Source organism: Symphalangus syndactylus, chromosome 13, assembly GCF_028878055.3.
Source record: "Symphalangus syndactylus isolate Jambi chromosome 13, NHGRI_mSymSyn1-v2.1_pri, whole genome shotgun sequence".
Taxonomy (NCBI): Eukaryota; Metazoa; Chordata; class Mammalia; order Primates; family Hylobatidae; genus Symphalangus; species Symphalangus syndactylus.
This window is the reverse complement of record NC_072435.2, coordinates 120,443,300-120,468,720: the sequence shown is the minus strand read 5'-3', so window position 1 is coordinate 120,468,720 and position 25,421 is coordinate 120,443,300.

Sequence of the window (25,421 nt, the reverse complement as noted above, 5' to 3'; positions counted from 1 at the left end):
ATGGCTTCTGCGTCCCAGTTTTCTCTGCCCCCCGAGGCTGTTTGCAGGTGGTTCACAGCGTCTGGCTTCCTCCCTCCCGGCTCTTTGTACAGATGGGGAAGCTGATGCCCGGAGAGGTGCAGAGGCTTGCTTAAAGTCACACAGCAGAACAGGGAACAGAACCAGTGCCCGAGGCCCAGGCTAAAGGCAGCGTGACAGCTGTCTCCATTTTGCAAAGTTTAGCTCAGACTCGAAATTTAAACCCAACATGTTGTTCAGCAAACATGTTGTAGAATCAGTGTTCAAATTTCATTAATTGAACACATTAATTGAGCACCTACTGTGTGCCTGACGCAGGGCACAGTGGCAATTAAGACAGAAGCAATTTCCCTAGGAAATGACAGTCCAGTCCGGATCTGTCTGTTGGATACGGTAGCTCCTAGCCCCACGTGGCGGGAGATGGAACCATGGCCCACGGGATGTCCAGGTCCTAAGCCCTGGGACCTGTGAATATGTGTCCTGATAAAGCAAAGGGGGCTTTACAGACGTGATTTAATTAAGAATCTTGAGATGGGAGATGTTCTTGGATGATCCAGGTGGGCCCAAGGTCATCACAAGGATCGTTATAAGAGGGAGGCAGGAAGGTCAGAGTCAGAGAAGGAGCTGTGACCATGGAAGCAGATGACAGAGTGATGTGAGGCCACAAGCCAAGGAATGCAGGAGATTTCTAGAAGCTGGAAGAGGCAAGGAAACAGAGGCTCTCCTAGGTGCAGCCTCGCCAACACCTTGCTTTTAGGTGTGACCCATTGCAGACCTGTAACCTTCAGAACTATAAGAGAATAAAATGTGTTAAGCCCCTAACTTTTTAATTATTTGTTACACAGCTACAGGAAACTAATCCATGTGTCTATTTACATTTAGATTAAATAAAACTACAAATTCAGTTCCTTAGTGGTAACAGCCACATTTTAAGTGCTTGATAGCCATATTTCCATCATCACAGAAAGTTCCATCAGCCAACATGGGTCTAGACAGACTATAAACAAATAAACCAATAAATCAGAGAATTTCAGATGACGATGAGACAAAAAAAAAAAAAAAAAGCTTTAGAAACCATATCCTTAGCCCAGCTTAAATAAAGAAAACATTTGGCAATTCCATAAAAGTTCCTGAAACCTTAATCCCCGGAGATATAACAGCTGCCTCCTGGGGGCAGATGTTCTAGGTCTATAATATGGTTAGGCTTTGCGTCCCAACCCGAAATCTCATCTTGAATTGAATCCCCATAATCCCCACGTGTCAGGAGAGAGACCAGGTGGAGGTAATTGAATCACGGGGGCAGTTTCCCCATGCTGTTCTCGTAAGAGTGAGTGAGTTCTCACGAGATCTGATGGTTTTATAAGTGTTTGGTAGTTTCCACTGCGTTCATGCGCCTTCCTGCCGCCCTGTGAGGAAGATGTCATGCTTCCCCTTTGCCTTCCGCCATGACTGTAAGTTTCCTGAGTCCTCCCAAGCCATGCAGAACTGTGAGTCAATTAAACCTCTTTCCTTTATAAATTACCCAGTCTCAGGCATATCTTTATAGCAAAGTGAGAACAAACTCATACCGTCTAATTGCTTGCAAAATCCACTATGAGAATCAGACAGAGGTTAAGTCACTTGGCCAAAGTGACACAGCAACAGAAGCCAATGGGAAGGTAAGGCTGTCCCTGCAGATCTCTGAGCAGATGGGGAAAGGTGAAAATTCAGCTTTTCCAAGAAAAAACAACAGACTTCCTGCAGTTCAGCTAACTCCAGACCCCTTCCCAGGGGGCACTTGTTCCTGTGGGAGACACGTCCCCCCAAACACAGGCCAAGAAGACTGTTTTCTGCCACTGCTGGAACAAAACATCCTAAACTTTGTGGCTAAAAACAATAGGAATCGTGTTCCCTCAACGTTTGGGTGGCAACAGGGCCATGCTCTCTCTGAAGGCTGTAGGGGAGGATACGTCCCAGTCCCTTCCAGCTTCTGGTGGTTGCCAGCATCCTTGGCAGTCCTTAGCTGTGGCTACCACACTCTAATCTCTGCCTCTGTGGTCACGAGGCTTTTCCCTGCATGTCTGTGTCCAAACTTCCTCCTTCTTATAAGGACCCACTCCAATCCAGTATCACTTCATCTTCACTTGATCACATCTGCAAGGACCCTATTTCCAGAGGTCACATTGGTAGGTACCAGGGAGTGACATAAATTGTGGGCTGGGGGCATTTTTCACTCTAGTACAGAGACTCTGGGCAGTTATCCAGGGCCTGATGGGTGTAAACCTGTGCTTCTCAGATGGCAGCATGCTGCGTGGTTAGGAGCACAGACTCAAGCTAGAGAACTGGGTTCAAATCCCAGCTTCACCACTCACCGGCTGTGTGACCTCAGATGCACTACTTCTCTGTGCCCCATGTGATACTGATAACAGTATCTACTATAAGGATTAAATGAGGTAGTACATATAATGCTCTTGGAGGTGCCCAAGCCCTGTGCAAGCATTTGCTACCATCATAATTTGGGGTTTCCCTCAAGTGGTTGGGAAGACCTGGAATGGATGTAGGCACAGCATTAAATAATATGAGACAGCAAGAAAACCACTCCTTTTTTTTTTTTTTTTTTTTTTTTCTATTCTTCCGCTAACTCCAGGGAGAAACTCTCCATGGGTGCTGAGATGTCTTTGACACCTCGCTGAGTAAGGTTGGCAGAGCTTCCTTCACAACAGCCGGAAACAGTCTCCATTGAAAACCTTCCTCAGGCAGCAGGACAAAAAGCAGACTTGAGTGACACCTTTTGTTTCTCTGTGTTCACTTTCACCATCACCTACTCTTCGGGTAAGTGATATCGACTTTCTGATTAGGGGGTGATCTGAGCTTTCCTCTTTAAGTCCATTTATTTGCCTACAGAGAAAGTAGTTGTTTTTAAAGTGAGCAAATAGCAGTTCAGCAAGGAGAAGGCAGAGAGGCTGTTCCCACGGGTGGTTCAAGGAGGTGGGGCGGGAGCCGCACAGTGACGCCTGAATGCCAGGGGCAGGCAGCCACCTGGGCTTTTGAGGTCTGGAGTGGAGTGTTTCATCGTCTGCTTCAAAGAATCCCATTATCTGAACTACCTTCTGATCTGTGTAGACGCCACCCGGATACAATCCACATTCGGCGACCTGCTGGTGTGGCTGGGCTGCACAAGGCTTGGGTGGTCCCACAGGACTGAGTAGAGGGATGGGGCTCAGTGGGGCTGAGAGACAGGGCCTGGTGCCATTCAGCCTCCCCCAGTCTCAGCAAAAGGAGATGCAGGGGCCTTGCTATGCAAGCATTTAGCAAGCTCACCTTCAAAGGTTTATTTTGCCCCCTTCCTCTGAAGGTGACACGTTCCATCCACAAGTCAGTGAGAACTGGGCTGGCCTGAGCTGTTGGAAGGCATCGCAGGTTTGCCCTGACAGCTGTGGGGCTAACCCTTTGTCCTGGGAAATTCACAGCCGGGGCCTGATGGTGTGAATGAGTCCACTTCTGGACAGGGCTGTGGGCACAGGGCTGTGTGTGCCTCAGGGAGCTCAGGCACAGCCTCTTCTTTTTCTCTTTTGTACACACTAGAATTACCCGGCATGTGAACCAGTGAGATCTGGAGACAGATCCTGTGATGAAATCAGGCCACCATAACCTCCCATCATAGCCTCTGCATACAATCCTTCCATGTTCCCCTTTCCAGGTATCTGTTGCTGTGTAAGGAGTTACCCTAAAACTTAGCAGCATGAAACAATAGCAGTGATTTTAGTTATGTCATGGTTCCGATGTTGACTGGGCTCAGCTAGGCGGTTCTGGCTTGGGGCCTCTCGTGGTTGTAGTCACATGGGGACTGGGGCTGAGGTTATCTCAACACACATGTCTGGCAGTTGATAGTGACTGCCAGGTGGAACCTCAGCTGGGGCCAGAGTCTCCACGTGTGACTTGGGCTTCCTTACAACATGGTGCTCCAGAAAAAAAATGTCCCAAGAGGGCCAGGAGGAAGCCACAACACTATAACAGTCTCAGAAGTCCCCCAGTTTCCCTTCCATTGTAGTCTCAACCCTGAGCAAAGGGAGGGACATAACTCCCAGCTCCCAATAACAAGAGTGCCCACCTCACATTGTAAAAAGAGCCTGTGGGATGGGAGAATTTGTAGCCATCTTGGAAAACACAGCCACTTCCATCCTTCCTGCTTCTCTGCTCTAATTCCAGCCCAGCTTCTGAAGCTGTGGGCCATTATTAGGCTCCTATAGTATGCCAGCTGTTTTCATGAACATCATCACACAACTAGCTACAGCTCCCCTTGGGTGAGTCTGTCATTTTCCCATCTTACAGACAAGGGCTCTGGGCATCAGAATGCTTAAGGTACCTGTACAAGGTCCCACAGTTGTTCAGTAACTTTATTGGACATCAGTTGCCCCTTCTGGTCACAGCCCCTCTAGTTTACTTGGAGACAGTCCTTCACTCACCTCAGACCATGTGGTTTGTGTTGAACTGGTTCTCCCCATTGGTCCAGAGATGGGCATGAGACTAAGGCTCAGCCAATCCAAATTTTCCAAACCTCTGGCCTCAGCGATTGGTTCAGGGGTCATTGGATGACCTAATTTTGTCCAGTAAGAGGTATCCCAGGACTGTTGCAGGAATAGTTGGGAAGTGAGAATTGGGACTGATTGAGCATATTTAGCTGTGCGTGCTGGGATGCCATTTCCATGGTGAAGGCAGGGCACGACTGAGGAGGAAGCCAACATGGACACAAACTACCGTGCATTCTGAGGCCATTGCTCGGGCCCCTGGATTCAGCCATACCTGAGGCCAGCACTACCTTGGAATTTACCATTACAAGAGCTGATAACTTCCTTTTAGCTGAAGGCAGTTTGAGTTGGGGCTTCTATGATAGCCAAAGTCTCATCTGAGCACTTTGCAGGGCCGAGGTAGGAGGATCGCCTGAGCCCAGGAGTTCAAGAGCAGCCTGGGCAACATGACAAAACCCCATCTCTACAAGATTAAAAAAAAAAAAATTAAGTGGGTGTGGCAGCCTGTGCCTGTAGTTTCAGCAACCTGGGAGGCTAAAGTGGGAGAGTCGCTTGAGCCTAGGGAGGTTGAGGCTGCCGTGAGCCGTGATTGCACCACTACATTCCAGGCTGGGTGACAGAGCAAGACCCTGTCTCAAAAAAAAAAAAAAAAAAATGCAGAAAAGGAATCTGAGCCCAGACCTGAGTCCACAAATTCTAAATTCTTTCCCCAGAACCATGCCACTTCCCTGAGTGCCATCTACCTTCAAGGCTCAGATCAATTATCCCTTTTCCAAGACAACCTCCCTGATAACAGCTCACAGCGTTTCCCCTCAGACTCCAATTGCTGGAGTCTGTGGCCTTTGGTGTAGGTGCTTTCCAGGGAAGGCCTCCCTGATCAACATGGTACCTTCTTCTACCAGGCATGGGTGCCTAAAATGTCACCATCAGAGCCTCGTTCCTCTGGGTTAAGCATTGTTCTTCTTGAGTGACTATTTTAAAATCTTGATCCCCTGAGATTGGGAGTCAAATCACCATGGTCCAAGAAAAATGGTAAGGGCATTCTTGGAGAGACAGGCAGAAAAACGAGGGAAGAGATGTGTTTCATTCTCACTAGCAAGGAGGAAGTAGCATTTAAAGCTGCACCTTTAAAGGAAAAGAGACTTTTAGAGTTGAGGTTACAGAAAAGGTATCCCAGGTAGAAGAAGAAGATCGAGAGGAGAGAACTTGTGGGACAGTCAGGAAATAGCCAATTTGCTGCTGTGGCTGGTATACCACATAGGACTGAAGCCAGCTCAGAAGGTCCTGGGATTGTGAAATACCACACTGAGGAGTTTGATATTTATTTTCTGGGTAATAGGGGGCCATCAAAGGTGCTTGAGTCATGGCAGTGGGGTCAGGGGAGTCTCAATCAGAGCAGCAGTTTAGGAATATGAATCTGTGCAGTGTGGAAGGGCAGTGTGTGAAGAGGCCATAGGCTGGGCCAAGGGAGCCAAGTGAGAAGTGAGGTCATCCGAACCAGAATTGCAACAGTGAGATAAGAAGTGATTAGGCACATTTTGGGGGACAACTGGCTTGATATAGAGACAGGCCAGGAAGGGGTGGAGCCTTAGAACAGCATCGGTGCTGGGCCCCCCTGCTGGGCCCGTACTCAGCCTCTCCCTCTTTTAAGAGCAAGACCTGGCCGGGCGCGTTGGCTCACGCTTGTAATCCCAGCACTTTGGGAGGCCGAGGCGGGCAGATCACGAGGTCAGGAGATCGAGACCACGGTGAAACCCCGTCTCTACTAAAAATACAAAAAAAAATTAGCCGGGCGTGGTGGCAGGCGCCTGTAGTCCCAGCTACTCGGAGATGCTGAGGCAGGAGAATGGCGTGAACCCGGGAGGCGGAGCTTGCAGTGAGCCGAGATTGCGCCACTGCACTCCAGCCTGGGCGACAAAGCGAGACTCCGTCTCAAAAAAAAAAAAAAAAAGGGCAAGACCTGTCATCAGCCCACATAATAGCTGTGGCTCCATGCTGGTATGTGGATCAGGATGGGCTTTTTCATTGCTGTATAGTTTTCCACTGTAAGGATGTACCACAATTCACTTATCCATTTACCTCTGATGGACATACAGGTAGTTTCCAATAACCTCCTTTTTAAATTTTGAGATGTCACCTTGCACTAAGCAATGCAACCTGGGACATTAATGGAATGGGCTAACTATGTTTTTCTAGTGTACATTAAATACATGCATAATTACTAAAAATAAGAGATACTTGTCTGGGACCACCTCCTGTCACTTGCTCCTGCACGAGGCTTGCTTTGGCAAAGTCTGCGAGAATTCATCACTGCCACAGTTGCTGGATTGTTAGGTGACGATGTCATTCAGGCCCGGTGGTGGCCCAGAGGCTAAGCTCCCCTTCCCACACCCTCCTCATCCCTGGACAAGAGGGCTTCTGGAAGGCTGCTCCTGCCCTGGCCCCTGCCCGCCCTCAGCTGGAAGGAGACATTGTCTCAATTCATGCTGCCTTCAAAGGGCTCCTGTCTGAACCAGGCTCCCGGGCAAACCCCAGCCCAATCCTTGCCTAGAAAAACACACTCGGCCCTTGTTTACACTGAGGCCGGCCTGCAGGAGGTCAGCCCAGCTGTGAGGGCAGAAGCCTCAGCTCAGCCACAAAACGTGGCGTGGGGGCCCTTCCACTTGCGGCCCCGGGCCCACCCCCGGAGATGGAGGCTGCTCAGGAAGGAGAAGGCCTCACACAGGGACCCTGTGTGCATCCCGGTGGTTGGCCAGGAAGGGCCAGTACCTCATTCTGGGCTGGGGCTCTCACTCTTGTCAGTCCCTCAGAAACTACACACAATGGATTTTCCTTTCTTCCTTCCCAACCAGACCTTCCTGATGGCCACAGTGCTCTCAAGACTCCTGATCATAAAAAGAAAACTTTCCCTAACCTGATGTTATAGATCCTGTTGCATCCGCCATAATTCATGTGCTGAAATCCTAACTTCACCCTCAGTGGCTCAGAATGCAACCTTATTTGGGAAGTAGGGTCCCTGCAGATGGAATTAGTTCAGATGAGGTCATACTGGAATAAGGGGGTCCCTCATCCAATATGACTGGTGTGCTTCTAAAGCAGGGAACTTTGGACACAGACACACACAGGAAGAATGCCATGGGAACATGAAAGCAGAAATCAGGGTGACGTATCCACCAGCCAAGGGATGCAAAAGATTGCCAGCGAAGCATCAGAAGCTAGGGAAGAGGCCAGGAACAGATTCTTATGGAACGAACCAATCCTGCTGGCCCTTTGATCTCAGACTTCTGGCCTGCAGAACTGTGAGAATATATTTCTGTTGTGTAAGCTGCCCCATTTGTGGTACTTTGTTACGGCAGCCAGGGGAGACTAACGTACCCAACATTTCAGTCACAAGGACATTTATTGAAAAGGCAGCCCAGACCCATATCATCCATTTCCTTCCTTCCTGTAGCTCCTCATATCCGTTAGGGATGCCTATTACCTGCAAGTTGCAGAAAGCTTAACTATCAGTGGCCTGAACAAAATGGGAGTTTTGTTTTCCTCCTCTAAAAAGAAACCTAGCTAAAAATCATACAATCACATCAATAGATGCAGAAAAAGTATTTGGCAAACTCCAACACCTATCCCCGACAAAAACTCCCAGCAAACTAGGAGTAAAGAGGAACTTCAACTTGATAAAGAACATTTCCGATAATCCAATAGCTAACATCTCACTTAATGGTGAGAAACTAGGTTCTTTCCCCTTAAGGTCAGGAACAAGGCAAGGACATTCACTCTTACCACTCCTTTTCAAGGTCATACTGGAAATCATAGCTAATGCAATGAGATAAGTAAGAAAAGGTATACAGATTGAGAAGGAAGAAATAAAACTGTCTTTCTTCACAGATGACATGACTGTTTAGAAAATGCCAAAGATTCAAAACAATGACAAACACTAGAATGAATAAGTGGTTATAGCAAGGTTGCAGGATACAAGGTAAATATACAAAAGTCAATTGCTTTCCTACATATCAGCAATGACAAGTAGAATTGGATATTTAAAGAAGCCTGGCAAAAGCTGTTTTGGAAACCAGGCCATGTCAGGGCCTCAGCAGTTCTTATACCTTTCTCTGTAGTGCCAACATGGCTGCCAAAGCTCCAGAACATTCCAGACAGGAATGTGCAGGGAGGGAGGAGAGTAGATGCTGTTGGTGCTCACTAAGCCTCCTCAGGAGAGACTGCTTGAGAGTTTAACACCCTCAACCGATGACAAGGGGGGATTGGGTGGATAAATACCCCAACTATCTCACTCTTCACGCACATAACTCTGAGCTTGTCTACGCTGTCTCTTGGTGTTCCTCAGAAGAATTGCTTCTGTAAAGTGGGATTGGTGATAGTCCTTTCTTTGTACAGTTGGTGTGAGAGCTGCTGCATATAAACCACTTTGCAGAGAGCCAGGCATACAGTAAGTGCTAAATAAGTGCCGGTGACTGTGAGCACTCACTCAGTATGTTTGGGGAGCAGAAGAGAGGCCAGTGTATCTGGAGCTGGACCAAGGCCTAAGGGAAGATGAGACCATGGGCATCTTGGGGCCATCTGTGATGACTCTTGACCTAAGAAGGTCCACAGACTTATTTTACAGGAAGGCCACAGCTAGACTCAATCCCTAGGCAGAGTAGGCTAAGAGTGGGAAAACCCTAGACTTGCCAAGGTTCTGTTTCCACTGAATGGGGCACAAAGCAGAAATTTAGTTGAATTATAGAAAACTCGAGAGAGTTCTAGAAAAAAACATAAAAAGTGTTTGGGGTGGGGGTGGGGCTCTTCCAGAGCTACGCTTTGGGCCATCAAGCCACAAGGGCCAAGTTTTTTGAGATTTTACAAGCCAGAGACTCGGGCCTCTGGTCCTCAGGTCAAAATCCCCCCACTGCAGCCTGGCTCTCTGTAAAGCCTGCCTCCAGCATGGAAATGGGAAGACGCAATGTCTTAGTGGTTAAGCCATGTTTGGCCACTAGTGGCCCTTGTCCTGGGCCCTTCCTTATCCTTGGTGTGAGATCTGGAATCTCTCTCACAGCCCCTGCTTGGTGTCTTCGTGGGTGGCAGCCTGTTGTCATGAAGGAAGCTGGGATGCAGTTGTGGATGAGTGAATTTATGACGGGGAAATTTAACACAGGGCTGATTCATGGCTTTTCATCCCGGGCCTGGGGGGAGGCTCAGATCCCTGTGCTCTGGCTGCCTTCATTTATTTCAGACTTGTGTGTGAAGAGGCCGGGGGTGGGAGAAGGGTGAAGAAAAGGTTGAACACCGGGCATGGGGCGAGAGCACCTTCACCCACCAGGCTCCTCAGGAACCCAGTCCCAGGAAATGGCCTTGCAGAGGGAACAGTCGCAGCTGGGTTGCATTCTCCAGTTTCTAAAAGGAGGCAGGAAAAAAAATCATTCTGCACATTTGCAGTCGTCTCCCTGCCTGGCTTTTTTTTTTTCTTTCCTGCAAGCACAGAGGACATGGCCCCTGTGTCCTGCCACAGCGCGTGGGGGCTCGTTAATTAAAGAGCCGAGCAGATGTCACTGTTCATTAAGCGTGGCCGCGTGGCTCCTTCTGCAGACACTGCCACCCTTTGTGCTCACTACTTAATGACATCGCGTCTCCCTGGCTGCCCCAGCCCTGGAGAAGAGCAGGCAAGGCTGCGTTTCCCCCTAATTCGGTGGGGTGGGGTGCCTCCGCCCCACTGCGTCCCTGTCGGCTGGGGCGCTGCAGCCAGACACAAGGTGATGGAGACTTTTAATTTTCATCACGCCTATCCGTCGGAGCTCCGTTTTAAATCACTTTAACGGCAGATTAAAAATATATAAGATGATATTAGAGGACATTCTTAGTGCCTTTATAAATATCTTAAAAGTTTGGCTTAATTGCACTTGAGTGGATACAGAAGGCTGGGGCGGTGGGGCCTGGGTCAGGTGAGCCTCCAGTGGCAGGAAGGGCGGGGAGGGGCTGGATGGAGGTAGTGCCAGCACCGGGAGAGGAGGAGGAGGTTGCTGCACGGACTCAGAGTTGGAACATCCATCTGTCCATCCGTCTACCCTGCTGGTCCAGATCTGGAGAGCACGTCAGGTACACCTGCACACCCGGGGCAGACCCAGCCCCTCTCTCCTCTGAGTTACCACCAGGCAGGGAAGATGCCAGTGAGCAAGGAATTCCACAGAGCAACAATTATTCATGGCACACTTTGTGTCGGACACTGTTCCGGGCACTTGATATATATTATCTCATTTAATCCCCACACAACCCTGTGCACAGGGACCATGATTATCCTCATTTTAGGAATGAGACTGGGAGAGATTCCATGATTTGGTCAAGGTCACTCTGCTCTTCAGTGAAAGCCAGGATCTGGACCCAGGCAGTCTGACTTCAGTCCATGCATTAACCACTGCCCCCTCCTGTCTCTCTCTCCTAATGGGACAAGTGTCAAGAAGGGAAAGTTTCCAGGGAGGTATGGGGGGAGCTGACTGGGAGCCTGGCTTCAGCCTGGGGCATAGGCGAGGTTTCCGAGGCAGGGAGGTTGAAGCTGGAAACTGCTGGGTGAGTAGGGGTGGCAAAACGAAGAGGAAAGTGGGCAAGGGCCAGAATGGTAGGTGCAAAGGCCCTGGGGTAGGCACTCATTCAGTATGTTTGGGGAGCAGAAAAGAGCCCAGTGTCATTGGAACCAGACCAAGACCTAAAGGCAGATGAGACCATAGGCATTTCAGGGACATCTGTGGGGACTCTTGGCCCAAGAAGGGCTGTAAGTAGATTCAATCCCTGGGCAGGGTGAAAGAAGCGTGGGAAATCTCAAGACTAAGCCAGGCCCTGTTTCCACTGAATGGGACTAAAAGCAGAAATTCAGCTGAGTTCTACAGCACTCGAGGGCCTCGCGTCTCCCTCATCTGAGCCTGCTGAGGTGCAGCGGGAGGACAGCAGTGGCGAGGAGGCTGACAGCATGCACTGACTGAGATGGTCTGCCTGTCTGCGAAATGAACACGGGCAGATGCTGACCTGAGAGGCTTGGCAGAAGGGAAGGGAAGTTAGGTCCCTGAGAGGCTGAGATGGCAGAGATGAGGGGTCAGGAGCTGAGGCCGTGCTATGAAATGTCTCAAAAGAATGTCCTAGAATGTCAGAGGTGGAATGGCCTTTTGCCCATCAAGACAGGGTGGGGCAGGAGCTGAGCTGACTTCGGTCCACACTGATGCCTCTTTTTCTCACACTCCTGGATATGCGCCATCAGCGAATCTTATTGCCCATAGCTTAAAAACCCATCCTCAAGGACTGGGAGAGATATTTGCACACCCGTGTTCACAGCAGCACTGTCCACAATGGCCAAAAGGTGGAAGCAACCAGAGTGTCCGTCAATGGATGATGGTTGAACAAAAGGTGGTCTATCCACACAGTGGAGTATTACTCAGCCTTGAAAAGGAAGGACATTCTGGCACAGGCTACAATGTGGATGAATCCTGAAGACATTACAGTGGGTAGAATAAGCCAGTCATAAAAGGACAAATACTGTCAGTTTGCATTGGTCTGAGGTCCCTGGAGTAGCCAGATTCATAGAGACAGAAGGTAGAATGCTGGGTGCCAGGGCTGTGTTTCATGGAGACAGTTTTAACTGGGGAAGATGAAAAAGTTCTGCAGACGGATGGCGATGATGGCTGCACAACAGTGTGAAGGCCCTTCATGCTACTGAACTGTATGCTTGAAAAGGGTTATGATGATACATTTTATGTTATGTGTATTTTACTACAATTGAAAAAAATCTATCATGACTGTGACCACTTCTCTGCAGCCCGCTGCCTCCCCTGGCTCCAGCCAGCGTCATCTCTGGCTCGGTTGGGTGCAGTAGTCTCCTCGATGGCCTCTCAGCCATCATTCTCATAGTTGATTCTCCACTTGGCAGCCAAAGGGACTCTGCTAGACCTAAGTCAAGACATGCCACGCCCCTGCTCTCAAACACCTGTAACAATTTCCCTCGTCCCTGGAGGCAAAGCGAGTGCTTACCCCAACCCACGGTGCCCTGCGGGGCCTACTCCCTCACCCTCTGCTCTGTCCCGGAGCTCGGTGCCTCCTCCTCTCCCTCTCCCTCTCTCCCTCATCTGCTCTGGCCTCCTTGAACATACCAAGCACACACCTTCCCCAGGACCTTTGCACACCAGTTGCTCCCTCTTTCTGGAAGGCCCTTCCTTCCAGAAAGAATGGAATATTACTCAGCCTTGAAAAGGAAGGACATTCTGACACAGGCTACAATGTGGATGAACCTTGAAGACATTATAGTGAGTAGAATAAGCCAGTTTTAAAAGGACAAATACTGTCAGATTCCACTGATATGAGGTCCCTGGAGTAGCCAGATTCACAGAGACAGAAATTCTCTATGAATCTGGCTACTCCAGGGACCTCATATCAGTCTCTTCCTTCCTTCCGTCGTTCCTGCCTGCCTCACTTCCTCGTCTACTTCAGGTCTTTTCTCGATTGTTTTCTGCTTTTCCAGGAGCCCTTCCCTGACCTTCCTATTTAAGGTCACACCTGAGTCCCCCTGATTTCTCCCACCCTCCTTGCTCTATTTTCCTCCATAGCTGGTAAATAAAATTTATGTGAGGCCCTTGTTTTGGACTGAGCTCCTACTCTAGGCCCCAGCAGACCAAGAGTGGAGCCACTCCTGCACGTGCTGCGTAATTAAACTGAGCTTGGAAGTGGGGGTAGTTTGGGCCGGGCGCAGTGGCTTATGTATCTGTAATCCCAGCACTTTGGGAGGCCAAGGCAGGAGGATTGCTTGAGGTCAGGAGTTTGAGACCAGCCTGGGCAACATAATGAGACCTTATCTTTACAAAACAAAAACATAAATAAAAATTACCCAGGCGAGGCATTGCACACCTGTAGTCCCAGATACTCAGGAGGCTGAGATGGGAGGATCACTTGAGCTTAGGAGGTTGAGGCTGCAGTGAGCTATGATTGTGCCACTGCACCCCAGCCAGGGTGACAGAGACCCTGTCTCTAAAAACAAAAAAGAAAAAAATAAACAGAAGTAGAAGAAATGGGGGCAATTTTTCTAATAGCCTGGAGATTCACAGCAACCAGTCGAGGAGGGCCCAGTCAACCTGAGCCAGCATAAAGAACCTCTTCTGCTTTAACCCTTACAAAGAAAGCAAGTTGAAATAACCTGATGTTGACCAACCCGCTGTTTTGGTATCATGCTGATGCTAGCTCTCTAGTTGTGGGTGCATTTGGTGTTCAATGATGTTGGTGAAGGGGCTTTATAATCTCAGCTCTGTATATACCCCATCATGACTTCCGGGGCCACGCTTCCCCTCCTTGGACACAACAAGCTCGTCCACACCCCAGGGCCTTTGTACTGGCTTTCTCTCTGTTTTGAGATGTAGACACAGCTTGTTTCAACGCTGCCTTCAAGGCTTGACGTTTGAGCTTGCCTCCTCCGAGAAGCCCTCTCTGATCTTCTCCAGAGGTCCCTGCCTACCCCGTTCCCTAGTTATTCTCTTTCTAGTCCTTTCCGTTTCTGAACGTATTCCTCTGTAGTTGTGTCTGTCTCCTCTCACAAACCTGTACAAACCTGTCCAGTCTGTGAACACAGGGACTTTGTCAGTCCTGTCCTCTGCCATGGCTGTGTTCCCACCAGGCACAGAGTCAGAGCTCAATGAATCTTTGTGGACTGTGTGACCTAAGGCAAGCCATCTAACCTCAGAGGCCACCTCTTTTTCTCATCTGTAATTTGGGGTCTTCATTCAGCTTGGCAGACTCATGGGATCTAGTGAAATGTTGGTGGCTCTGTAAGCCTTCAGATCATGTTGAAATTACATTAAAAAGTGAAGCTCCTGGCTGGGCGTGATGGCTCACGCCTGTAATCCCAACACTTGGGAGGCCAAGGTGGGTGGATCACGAGGTCAGGAGATCGAGACCATCCTGGCCAACATGGTGAAACCCCATCTCTACAAACAATACAAAAATTAGCTGGGCTTGGTGGTGCGTGCCTGTAATCCCAGCTACTCAATAGGCTGAGGCAGGAGAATTGGTTGAACCAGGGAGTCGGAGGTTGCAGTGAGCCGAGATCGCGCCACTGCACTCCAGCCTGGCGACAGGGTGAGACTCTGTCTCAAAAAAAAAAAAAAAAAAAAAAAAAGAGGCTCCTTATTAAATTGTGGAGAGGTCTTCCACCCTCCCCACAAATCCCCTACTCCCCACATCGCTAAATCCAACCCTGCAGGAGGAATTCTCCCTGCCTCGCAGGCTTCAATCCCAGAGGGCTTCCTGAAGGTGGGGCCATTCTCCAGCCAGCTTTATCAGCCCTTGGGGCTGCAGGGTTGGTTCCCACATTTCAAAGTCTCCTCCTACTCCCCTGTTCCCTTCTCAAAGCCCTGAAACTTCCCCTCTGCAAGCCCTTGCCATCGTCACTGCCCACTGCCCCGCCTCCCAGGCTGGGCCAAACATTTTCTTCAAGAATGCAAGCGGTCAAGGTCACGGCCTTCTCCTCTAGCGTCCCCTGCCCCCTAGCCTGGGGAATTAGACTCTGGGCCACACCATCTGTCTGAAAACAATTAGCAATAAACGCCAGCGCACTGGGGCTCAGGGTCGTGGGGGCTGGCGGGGGGTGGAGCGTGGTGGGCGGGGGATGGAGGAGGATGGAGCTGTGGGGGTTCTGAATGCAGAAGAAGGTTCCCGGCTGAATCAGCCTTTCTGTCTGTGGGCCAAGAAAAATCCTCCCGGCCACCCCGGGGAGACAGCTTCCCAGCAGCCTCCTGCAGGATGGAGAGGAGTCTCTACGCAGAATGCAACCTCACAAAGCCCCGGCCTCAGCTGGGGAGGCGTCCGGGGACCATCTGGCGGAGCGTGGAGACGTGTCCCAGCCAGACGGAGGAGCAGCCTTATTTGCGATGTATTGTGTGTTCCGTTTCTCAAAACACTCCACGCATATGCTTCAAGTGTATGGCTTGCAGCCAGCTGGGCCTGGGGTCGGGGGGAGGTGGGGAGACTTCCGAAGCCAAGGGGAAGGGTGATGGGCCTGTCCACGGAGTGTGGACCTCTCAAATGCTCCCCAAAACCCAGCCCCAGCTGGCCTGGCACGACCCTGTTCCCCTCCTCCCCTGCTTGGCCTGCGCTCAGCTCTGAAGGCTTTCCAGTCTTGTTCAAATGTCACCTCCCCTTAGAAGGCAAGGCGAGTCTGATAGCCAAACTGAGTTTATCTACATAAGGTTTGGCTCACCAAGCTGTTTTTTTCTTTTTGTTAATTTGAATAAGTTGCTAGTGAAAAAAAAAAAAGGTTTTACATAAAAATCTGGATGTTCAGCTTCTTTTGAAAAATTGAAAGATCTGGCAAGTCCGGGCAGCAGGCCAGCATGGCGCCGGTCAGCCAGGCTGGAGGAGGTGGGTGGGCGTCCCTGTAGCCAGGCGTGACTCTCCTGTCCCCCTCTCCTGCTCATCCACTCACTGAGTCCACCATGTGGGGACCTGTTGCTGTGCCTGGGCTTTTACCGGGTTTAGATTCCCACGGGGAGACAGATGCTAAACCCCTGAACCAGTGCATCCACAACACAATGTCCCATAGTGCCGAGTGTCACACAGGAAATAGCAGTGAAAGGGTGGAGGGGAAGACGGGTGGGAGAGGGTGCTGCTATTTTACGTGAGAGGCCAGGGAAGATGACGGGCCCCAGGTGCAGGAAAGGCATTCCAGCAGGAGGGAGCGGCAGGCACAAAAGCCCTGAGGCTGGCACAGTTTGGGTGTCCGAAGAGCAGCATGGAAAAGCCGGAGGTCTCGTGTGGCTGGAGGTGGGTGAGTGAGCAGTGGCCAGGCTTCCTTCAGAGCAAGTGACCCGGACATGCCAGGGTTTGGGGTCCCCCAAGGTAGTCTGGGCCAGTGAGCCTCAGCGCATTTTCCAAGACGGGGGCCAACTTTGAGGATTCCAGGTGGTTTGTCCTGGATTCTCAGCCACTCCTGAAACAGATTTTGAGGGTCCCAGTGGGGGGGCTTCCTCAGAGGCAGTGGCCCCTGGTGGGCAAGGGGTGTCACATCTTAGAGCCTGAGTTCCCCATATGTAAAATGGGGGTAATTAAAACCCACCTCAGAGGGTTCTTGTGCTGTTAAATTAATATCTATGTGTGTGTCTATGTACAACTATCCATACACAAGGTTCAGACAAATGCCAGGTGCATAGAAAGTGCGAAGTAACTCTTCGCTAATTTTTTTTTGGAGACGGATTCTCACTGTGTCACCCAGCCTGGAGTGCAGTGACATTATCTTGGTTCACTGCAACCTCTGCCTCCCAGGTTCAAGCGATTCTCCTGCCTCAGCCTCCTGAGTAGCTGGGATTACAGGTGTATATCACCACACCCAGCTAATTTTTGTATTTTTAGTAGACACGGGGTTTCACCATGTTGGCCAGGCTGGTCTCCAACTCCTGACCTCAGGTGATCCGCCCGCCTCGGCCTCCCGAAGTGCTGGAATTACAGGCGTGAGCCACTGTGCCCGGCTGCTGTTAGTCGTTTTAATTTAAGGATCAAGTAAGATTGCTGTTTAAGGGAGCAGTTCCCAGACTGGCCCCTAGACCCTATGACACCCTTAAAAATTAGTGAGGACTCCAAAGGGCTTTTGTTTATGTGGGTTCTATTTATCAGTATTTACTGCATTAGAGATTAACACTGATAAAATTTCAAAACATGCATTTATTTTAAAAGAACAATTATATGCTCCTTAATATGTTAAGTAATATATTTTTAGAAAGATAACATTTTTTTCCCAAACATAAAGAAATAGAAGAGTGGCATCGTATGTTTCACAATTCTGCAAACCTCTTTCATGTCCAGTCCCTTGGAAGAGAGCTGGATTCCCACATCTGCTTCTGCATCCGGTCTGGTGTGACTTGGCGTTCTGGTTGAAGGTTGAAGAAAACCCGGCCTCATAGAGATGTAGGGAAGGAAAAGGAGGACTCTGTGGATCCCTCCAAGAGTCTCGGACCTCACTTTGAGAATCCCTGGTCTAGGGAGTCATCCAGGACATGGTGTGGGAGGGGACACCTGCTTTGTCCCCACTGCTCCAGGGTGGGGACAGGGCTCCAGGAGGTGAAGGCCTGGACTCCAGCTCCAAAATAAGCATCTGCCTGCAGCGACCTAGCAGGGAGAGAGACAGGCGTGTAGCAAGGAGTAAGCAGGAAGTTACAGCTCAGAACGATGTGGCCCGTGGCCCGTGGCCCGTAATGTGGGGAGCACAGAGAGACGCCCCACCCAGCTGGGAGGCGGGGGGGAGCTGCAGTCCCCTGCAGGTGTCCCTAGGTCCCCAGGATCATCAGGATTCCAACCCCAGCCACTCACATGGAGTCCCCGGGTGCCCCAGCCTGGGTGGCTCGGTGCTGGCCACGGGTGGTCATTGAAACTTCCCTTCAACTGCTTCAATGGCCTCATCCCCATTTTATAGAGGAGGAAACAGGCTCCCACCTCCAAGATGGAGTCACTGGTGTGGGTGGCAGAGTCTGGGACGGCGTCCTGGCCCTGGGGCCCCATAGGTGCTCCTGCCGCCAGCATCGAGTGCCTCTGGGTCTCTGGGTGATGATGGGGCAACAGATGGGAAAAAGGGTCCCTTCCCTCCCCTGCACTGCAGGCTCCTATCTGCAAAGACAGCTGCTGCCAGGTGGGGGCAGGGCTTTGCCCCTTGCTGGCTGCCCCTAGAGCCTCAGTTTCCTTATCCATAAATTGGGAGTAATGACATTCATGAACTACATGGATTCCCTCCTAGGTAGCTCTGAGGGTGAACCGAGAACACAGCCCGTGTGGGCCTGGCACACTCTAGGCACACAACCAGCACCCACCCCTGTCCGTGGCCACCTCCACTTGCAGAATGTCCCCAGCACTCACTCTGCTTTGCCTGCCATCTCCCCTCTGTGCCGTTCTTTATAAAAGCTCTCCCTTGCTGGCCGTTTACAATCTCTCCCTCCTTTAAGCCTCTCAGCAGCTCTGCCAGGAGGGTAGCATCCTTATCCCCATTCTCCAGAAGACAAAACTGAGGTTGGGGTGCAAGTGTTTGTACAAGGCTACACAGGTGAGCAGACACATACGCTTTTCCCCACTCCACCCTTTGCAGAAACAGCAGTGGGTTGCAAGGGTGTGAGGCTGGTGGACAGGCCTTTTCCCAGCAGGGATGGAAGAGAAACTCCACAACCCCGTATGGGTGGGTCCACAGCTGCCTCCGTGAGCTCCAGACTAGGGTGTTCCTGGGACGCAGGACTCATGGTGCTAAGACTGGGATGGTCCCAGGCAAACCTGGATGGAGTTGGTCACTCTGCCCTCATGGCACCCCTAGTCTCCCCCAGGTCTGGGATGGGGGAGGAAAAGGGATGGTTTGACCAGGGCTCCCAAGTCTCCCATCCTGGGAGCTGGTTTTAGCCTCTTCCCTCCCCAAAACCTGATCCCTCTGGGGGGTGGGACCAGGCAGCTGCAGGGGCGGGTGGGGGCAGGCACAGGCTGGTTCGAGCCTGCCAGGATGACCTCACATGCCCACCCCAGGGCTCTAAGGATGTGACTTCACCAGCAGATGCAGGAGGCAGCTCAGGCCACAGGCAAACGTGGGGCCAAGAGGAAGGGGACATTTCACATCTTGTCTAGACAGTCATGACCCTGGTGACCTTGGATGGGTGGGGACACCTCTGCCTCCCAGCTGGAGATCAATCTGGAGGTAGCCAGATGGGTGTCAAACCCTGAGCCCAAGACCCTCTGCTGATAACAGAAAAATGACAGAGGACACTAGTTCCCATCTGGACTTCCCTGGGATGCTAGCTTAATCTCTGGTCCTCACCAGAGAGCTCTCTGATAGGGAACTGAGGCAGTGTATCCGAAACCAGATCTGCAGCTTCCTGGCTGTGTGCCCTTGTGCCAGTTGCCTAACCTCTCTGAACCTCTTTCCTCAATTTGACTCTCTGACCTCCATTTTGATGTATAAAATAACCCATCTGTTAGACAGGGGACTGGAAGGTCAAACAAGAGAGAACAAACCAAGTAACAATAATATAAACTAAACAGGCTGGGTGCATGGGCAGGGGGACCCTAGAGGAGCAGTCAAAGCATAACCTGTGCACGCAGCATGAGGACAAGTGTGGAAATGTGAGTGTAAAGGTTAAGGAAGCTGTTAAGTTTTAAGCAGGTCCCTTTGGACACCCACTGGTCTGTACACGGCTATGACCTCAAAATAAGGATGCTTTTTCCCAGTGCATTCTGGCCTCTACTTTTATGCCACCTTTGTCCCCAAGTCCCAGCTTCGGTGTCAATTCACACATTGCACCAGCCATCTCTGGCTTGGGGAACCTGGGAAACTTGGAAGTGCCTCCAGGGGAGGTTTTGGCCATAGGCAGGCTCAGTCCTTTCCGTAGCTCTTTCTCAGTGTCTCCTGGACTGCAGGGACCAGCCAGCTCCTTCCTCTCGGCTCCCAGGGGAGTCAGAACTCTGACCCATTTCCCTGTGAACACAGCTGGCCCTGCCTTTAATAGGCAGCTGCTGTGTAAGGGCTCATCCGGTGGAAAAGACGAGGCAGGTCCGCTCATGCTGGCACAGAGAGGCCGACGAAGGGGGTGGGAAAGGCAAGCGGCGGGGCTGCAGGCGGAGTATGGGGTGGGCAGAATCCTATCCCCAAAGACATCCATGTCCTGATCCCCGAAACCTTACATGGCACAAGAAACTTCACAGATGGGATTCAGTTACAGATCTTGGGATGGGGAGATGATCCTGGGGCCTAAACATAGTCACAAGTGTCCTTATAAGAGGGAGATTTGACTAAAGAAGAGAAAGCAGAAGCTGTGACCTCTGCAAGCAAGAGGTTGTAGGGATGCGAGGACGGGCTCACGAGAGTAGGAATGCAGGTGCCTCCAGAAGCCAGAAAACACAAAGAAACGCTTCTCCTCCAGAAGGAACCGGTCCTGCTGACGTCTTGCTTAGCTCAACAAAATCAATCTCGGACTTCTGACCTCCAGACAGTAAGAGAATAAATTGGTGTTGTTTAAGCTGCTATGTTTATGATCACTTGTTACATCAGTAATAGGAAGTAATACAGTGCTTTAGCTCAGGTACCTGTTTGCGTGTAGAGAAAGGTACTGAAGGACACACTCCAGGCTGTTGGCAGTTGTCTTTGGAATTCAAATTAAGAGAGGGGTCCATTTTGTGACAAACACAACTTCTTTATTGCTTGTTTTTTTTCAATAAAGAATACCTATTTCACCTATGATTAGGAAAAAAAGGTGTAACTATTGATTTTTAGAGTCCTATGCAAATTAATCCTACCACCCCTGCCAAGTGGCTCCTAATGCCTCAGGCAGACTGGACCCTCCTTCTTTCTGACCACAGTCTGTTAGCACCCAGTGGCATGGCAAGGCCAGACTGCAAGCCTGGCTGCCTGAATTCAAACCCCAGCTCTGCTGCTTCCTATATGACTGTGGGGCCATCATTTAAACCATTTGGCTTTGATTTCCCAAATTTTTTGTTTGTTTTTGTTTTTTTGAGATGGAGTCTCGCTCTGTCACCCAGGCTGGGGTACAGTGGCACGATCTTGGCTCACTGCAACCTCCGCCTCCTGGGTTCAAGTGATTCTCCTGCCTCAGCCTCCCAAGTAGCTGGGACTACAGGTGCCTGCCACCATGCCCAGTTGATTTTTGTATTTTTAGTAAAGATGGTGTTTCACTGTGTTGGCTAGGCTGGTCTCAAACTCCTGACCTCGTGATCCGCCCACCTCGGCCTCCCAAAGTACTGGGATTACAAGCATGAGCCACCGCTCCCAGCCTTGAATTCCCTGATTGTAAAATAGGGGTCTCATAGGGGACCGGGCATGGTGGCACATGCCTGTAATCCCAGCACTTTGGGAGGCCAAGGTGGGTGGATTGCTCTAGCCCAGAAGTTTGAGACCAGCTTGGGCAACATGGTGAAACCCCGTTTCTACAAAAAAATACAAAAATTAGCCAGGTGTGGGGCATGCACCTGTAGTCCCAGCTACTTGGGAGGCTGAGGTGGGAGAATCATCACCTAAGCCCAGGAGGTTGAGGCTTCAGTGAGCTGTGATTGCACTGCAGCACTCCACCCTGGGTGACAGAGTGAGACCTTGTCTCAAAAACTATATATAGGGGCCTTATAGGGTCTGTGTCAGGGGTCCCCCAGGCCACCTTCAGGTTCAGAGACTTGTTAGAAGGACTCACAGAACTCAGAAAACTGTCATACTTGTAGCTATGGTTTATTACAGCAAAAGGACACAGACAGGAATCAGCACAGGGAAAAGGTGTGCAGGGCAGAGGCTAGAAGAAGCCAGGCACAAGCTCCCAGCTATCTTCTCCCGGCAGAGTTGTGTGAATAGCACTTATCTCTTCCAGAAACTGTGACGACACACACAAAGTATTGCCAACCAGAGAAGCTCGCCTGAGCCTCAGTGTCCAGGGTTTTTATTGGGGGTCAGGCACATCGGCATGGAGCGTCCATATAGCTGACTTCAGTTACTCACTCTCCGGCCCCTGCAGTGGTCAAATATTCTGTGCAGTTCAGGGCCCCAGGCAAATGAAAACAGGCATTCAATATAATCAGGTTGTTAGCATCAACTATGTGGTGTGGCCCCTGGCCCAGATACAAAGACACTCATATCAGGCATGATATTCCAAGGGTGTAGAGGTTATGTCCAGAGCTGATCAAGGTCCATTCTTTTCTTTGGAATGTGCAGGGTTTAGACAACCCAGGCCTGCTGAGTTCACTCTCCACTGCCTATGCTGAAGTGAGGCTTGCCTGAGCAAACCCATGGACGCTGCCTAGTGCTGGCTGCTATTGTCCTGGCTGCGTAGGACTTATTGTTTCCTTATGGGATTATCAACATCTTGAGGGCAGGGATTATACCTCCCTCACTTCTGTACTCCTGATAAGCCCAGTGCCATGGCTGGTCCAGCGGAGGCCCTCCATGAGAATCTGGGAGGAGATGTGATCTTGTAATTGTGTGTTTGATGACTGGTATAACTGTTGTCTCCCTCACTAGATTTGAAGCTTCCTGGGGGCAAGTTTGTTTGTTGTTGGCGTCAGATCATCTCATTTCTGTCTCTCAGAGTCTAGCTGGGGCTTGATAAATGTTTGTTGAATGAATAATTGATTGGAAATTCTTTGTCAGCAGCTAGGCCAAAGGCTAGTAAAAATGAGCGAACACTACATAGTTCCCACTTACAAGGGAGCCTGCATCTAGTGAGAGAAATAAAACACTATGATTGCAAAGGTGGCTGAGCATTTACTGTGTGCCAGGCACCAGTCTGAGGGGCTGACAGGTATGTGTGATGTGTCCTTATTCCTCAGCTGGAAAAGGCAAGTATCTCACTATCTGCACTAATTAGGTCCCTGCAGGTGACAGCTCAAATGGGGGCCATTGAGGTGATGAAATGAAGGGATGATTATAGGGGGGTGGGTGGGATTTATGGAAACAGTAGGGGGGGTGTGGCACCCAGAGGGTGGCACCATGGGACCTCCTTAGTATTCCTAATCCTGAAGGAGCAGGAGAGTGGATAGAGCCTGGAACCAGTGAGGGTCGGGTGGGAGGCAGGATAATGGTCTGCAAAGATGTCCGCATCCTAATTTCTGGAACCTGCGACTATGTCAGGTTACATAGCAAGGGGAAATAGGGAGGCAGATGGAATTGAGATTGCTAATCAGCTGGCCCTGAGATGAGATTATCCTGGGTTACCTAGGTAGGCTCAATGTCATCACCGGGGTCCTTAATAGTGGAAGGAGGAGGTCAGAGTCAGAGAGATTTGAAGATGCTACACTGCCAGCCTTGAAGTCAGAGGAAGGGACCATAATCCAAGGAGGGCAGGTGTCCCCCAGAAGCCGGAAAAGGCAAGGAACGGGTTCTTCCCTAGAGCTTCCAGAGGGAGCACACCTGCTGATGCCTTGATTTTAACCCAGTGAGACCCATGTAGGACTTCTGCCCTCCAGAGCTGGGAGATGATAAATGTGTGTCCTGAAGCCATTGTGTCTGCGGCCATTTGTTACAGCAGCCAACAGAAGACTGATACAGGCAGTTGCAAGAACAGTCTAGGCCAGGCGCAGTGGCTCACGCCTGTAATCCCAGCACTTTTGCGAGCCCAAGGTGGGAGGATCGCTTGAGCCCAGGAGTTCGAGACAAGCCTGGGCAACATATTGAGATACGTTTCTACAAAAAAATCAAAAAATTAGCCAAGTGTGGTGGCATGCACCTGTGGTCCCAGCTACTGGGGAGGCTGAGGTGAGAAGGCTGCTTGAACCTGGGAGGTTGAGGCTGCAGTGAGCTATGATGGCACCACTGCTCTCCAGCCTGGGCTACAGAGTGACACCCTGCCTCAAAAAGAAAAATAGGGCTGCCCAAAGGAGCTGTGATGTCAGGAGAGGGACACAGCCACTCCCAAACCTCAGCCCCGGTGGGCAAGAGCTGGGGGATGAGTGCTCCTGCTTTCTCCTGTCTGCCCTCCATCTGCTGCCAGTGACTCCCATTGGTCAACCTCAGTCAGAGGCCGGCAGGTCGGAGTCTGTTGACGCAGCCTATGTGGGTCAGCCCCAGGGGACAGAGAGCCAGGTAGAAGAGTTGGGGGGAGGGGGACATTCTAAACAGTCCTCCTTACTTTACAGCTGGGGAACTGCAGGCCTAGAGTGGTCGATCCCCTTGCATGAGCCAGGATTTGAATCCGGGGTGTCTGGCTCCTGAGCCCCGGCTCTCCGCCCAGGCAGGGGAGCGGTGTGTGTCTGCGTGGGGAGCCCAGCCACGTGAGCACGCGGCGTGTGTGTGTGTGTGTGTGTGTGTGTGTGTGTGTGTACTCGCTGCTTCGCGCCCACCCTGCCCCCGCGCTCGGGTTTCTGTGGGCGTTCTCTTTTTTCCGATCTGTGTTACCAGCAGCGAGTTTCGAAAGCAGGGAGAGAAATGAAATGACACTTTCACTAAACAGGAACCTCACCCACCATCTCCGCTCGCGCGGTGCCTGTGTCTAATTAGGGGTTGTGGAGTTTGGGGTGTGAACATGAAGCTGCTGCTCCCTCCACAGGTGGGCGGCTGGGGTGGGCGAGGTAGACACCCCGATTCTGGGAGGCAGGGCCCCTCCGGGGGCCCTGGAGACTAGGGCAGTGCCCAAGGCAAGTTGGAGGAAGGGCTCGGTGTGCACCCACAGATGTTCTAGGAAGCAGGAGGTTTGGGGGCCTCGTAGGCCAGCTCGATTGCAATTAGGTTTTTCACGACACCGTGGTTTGAAGCCTGTTCCTTAGGCCTTAAAGGAGAAGGGGAAAGAATTGCATGCAGGTGAGAATCAACTACATATGACTCCATTTCATGCCGGCAGCAGCCAAGGAACTCGCATGACACCCGACTTGCAGTGCAGCTAGGATCAAGGGCAGCTTCAAAGCTCCGCACTTGGCCCCCTGGGGCTCGGTGGGGACCCCTGTCTGCCGCCCCCTCCCCCCCAGCCCTGCATCCTGCACTGTGCTCAGTCTTTAGCCCCTTCCCTCCCCCACAGCGCTGCTTGCAGCTTGGGCCTTAGTACATGCTGGTCCCTCCAGGGCAGTGCTGTTCCCTGCTAGTCCCTGCTTTCCTGGATGTCTTAGCTTGGGCTGCTATGGTAAAATACCATCAGCTGGGAGGCTCAAACAACAGACGTTTATTTCTCACGGTTCTGGAGGCTCGAAGTGTGAGATCAGGGTACCAAAAAAGCTGGATTCTGGTGAGGGCCCGCTTCCCGGTTTGCAGATGGCACCTTTCCCTGTGTGCTCCCCCCACCTTTCACCAGTGCGTACCCCTAGAGACAGTGGAGGTGCTGGATCTTATAAGGACACTAAGCCCATCCCGGGGTCTCCGCCCTCATGACTTTAACCCAATTACCTCCCAAAAGCCTCCATCCTAATAACACTCGTGTAGGGGCTGGGATTTCAACT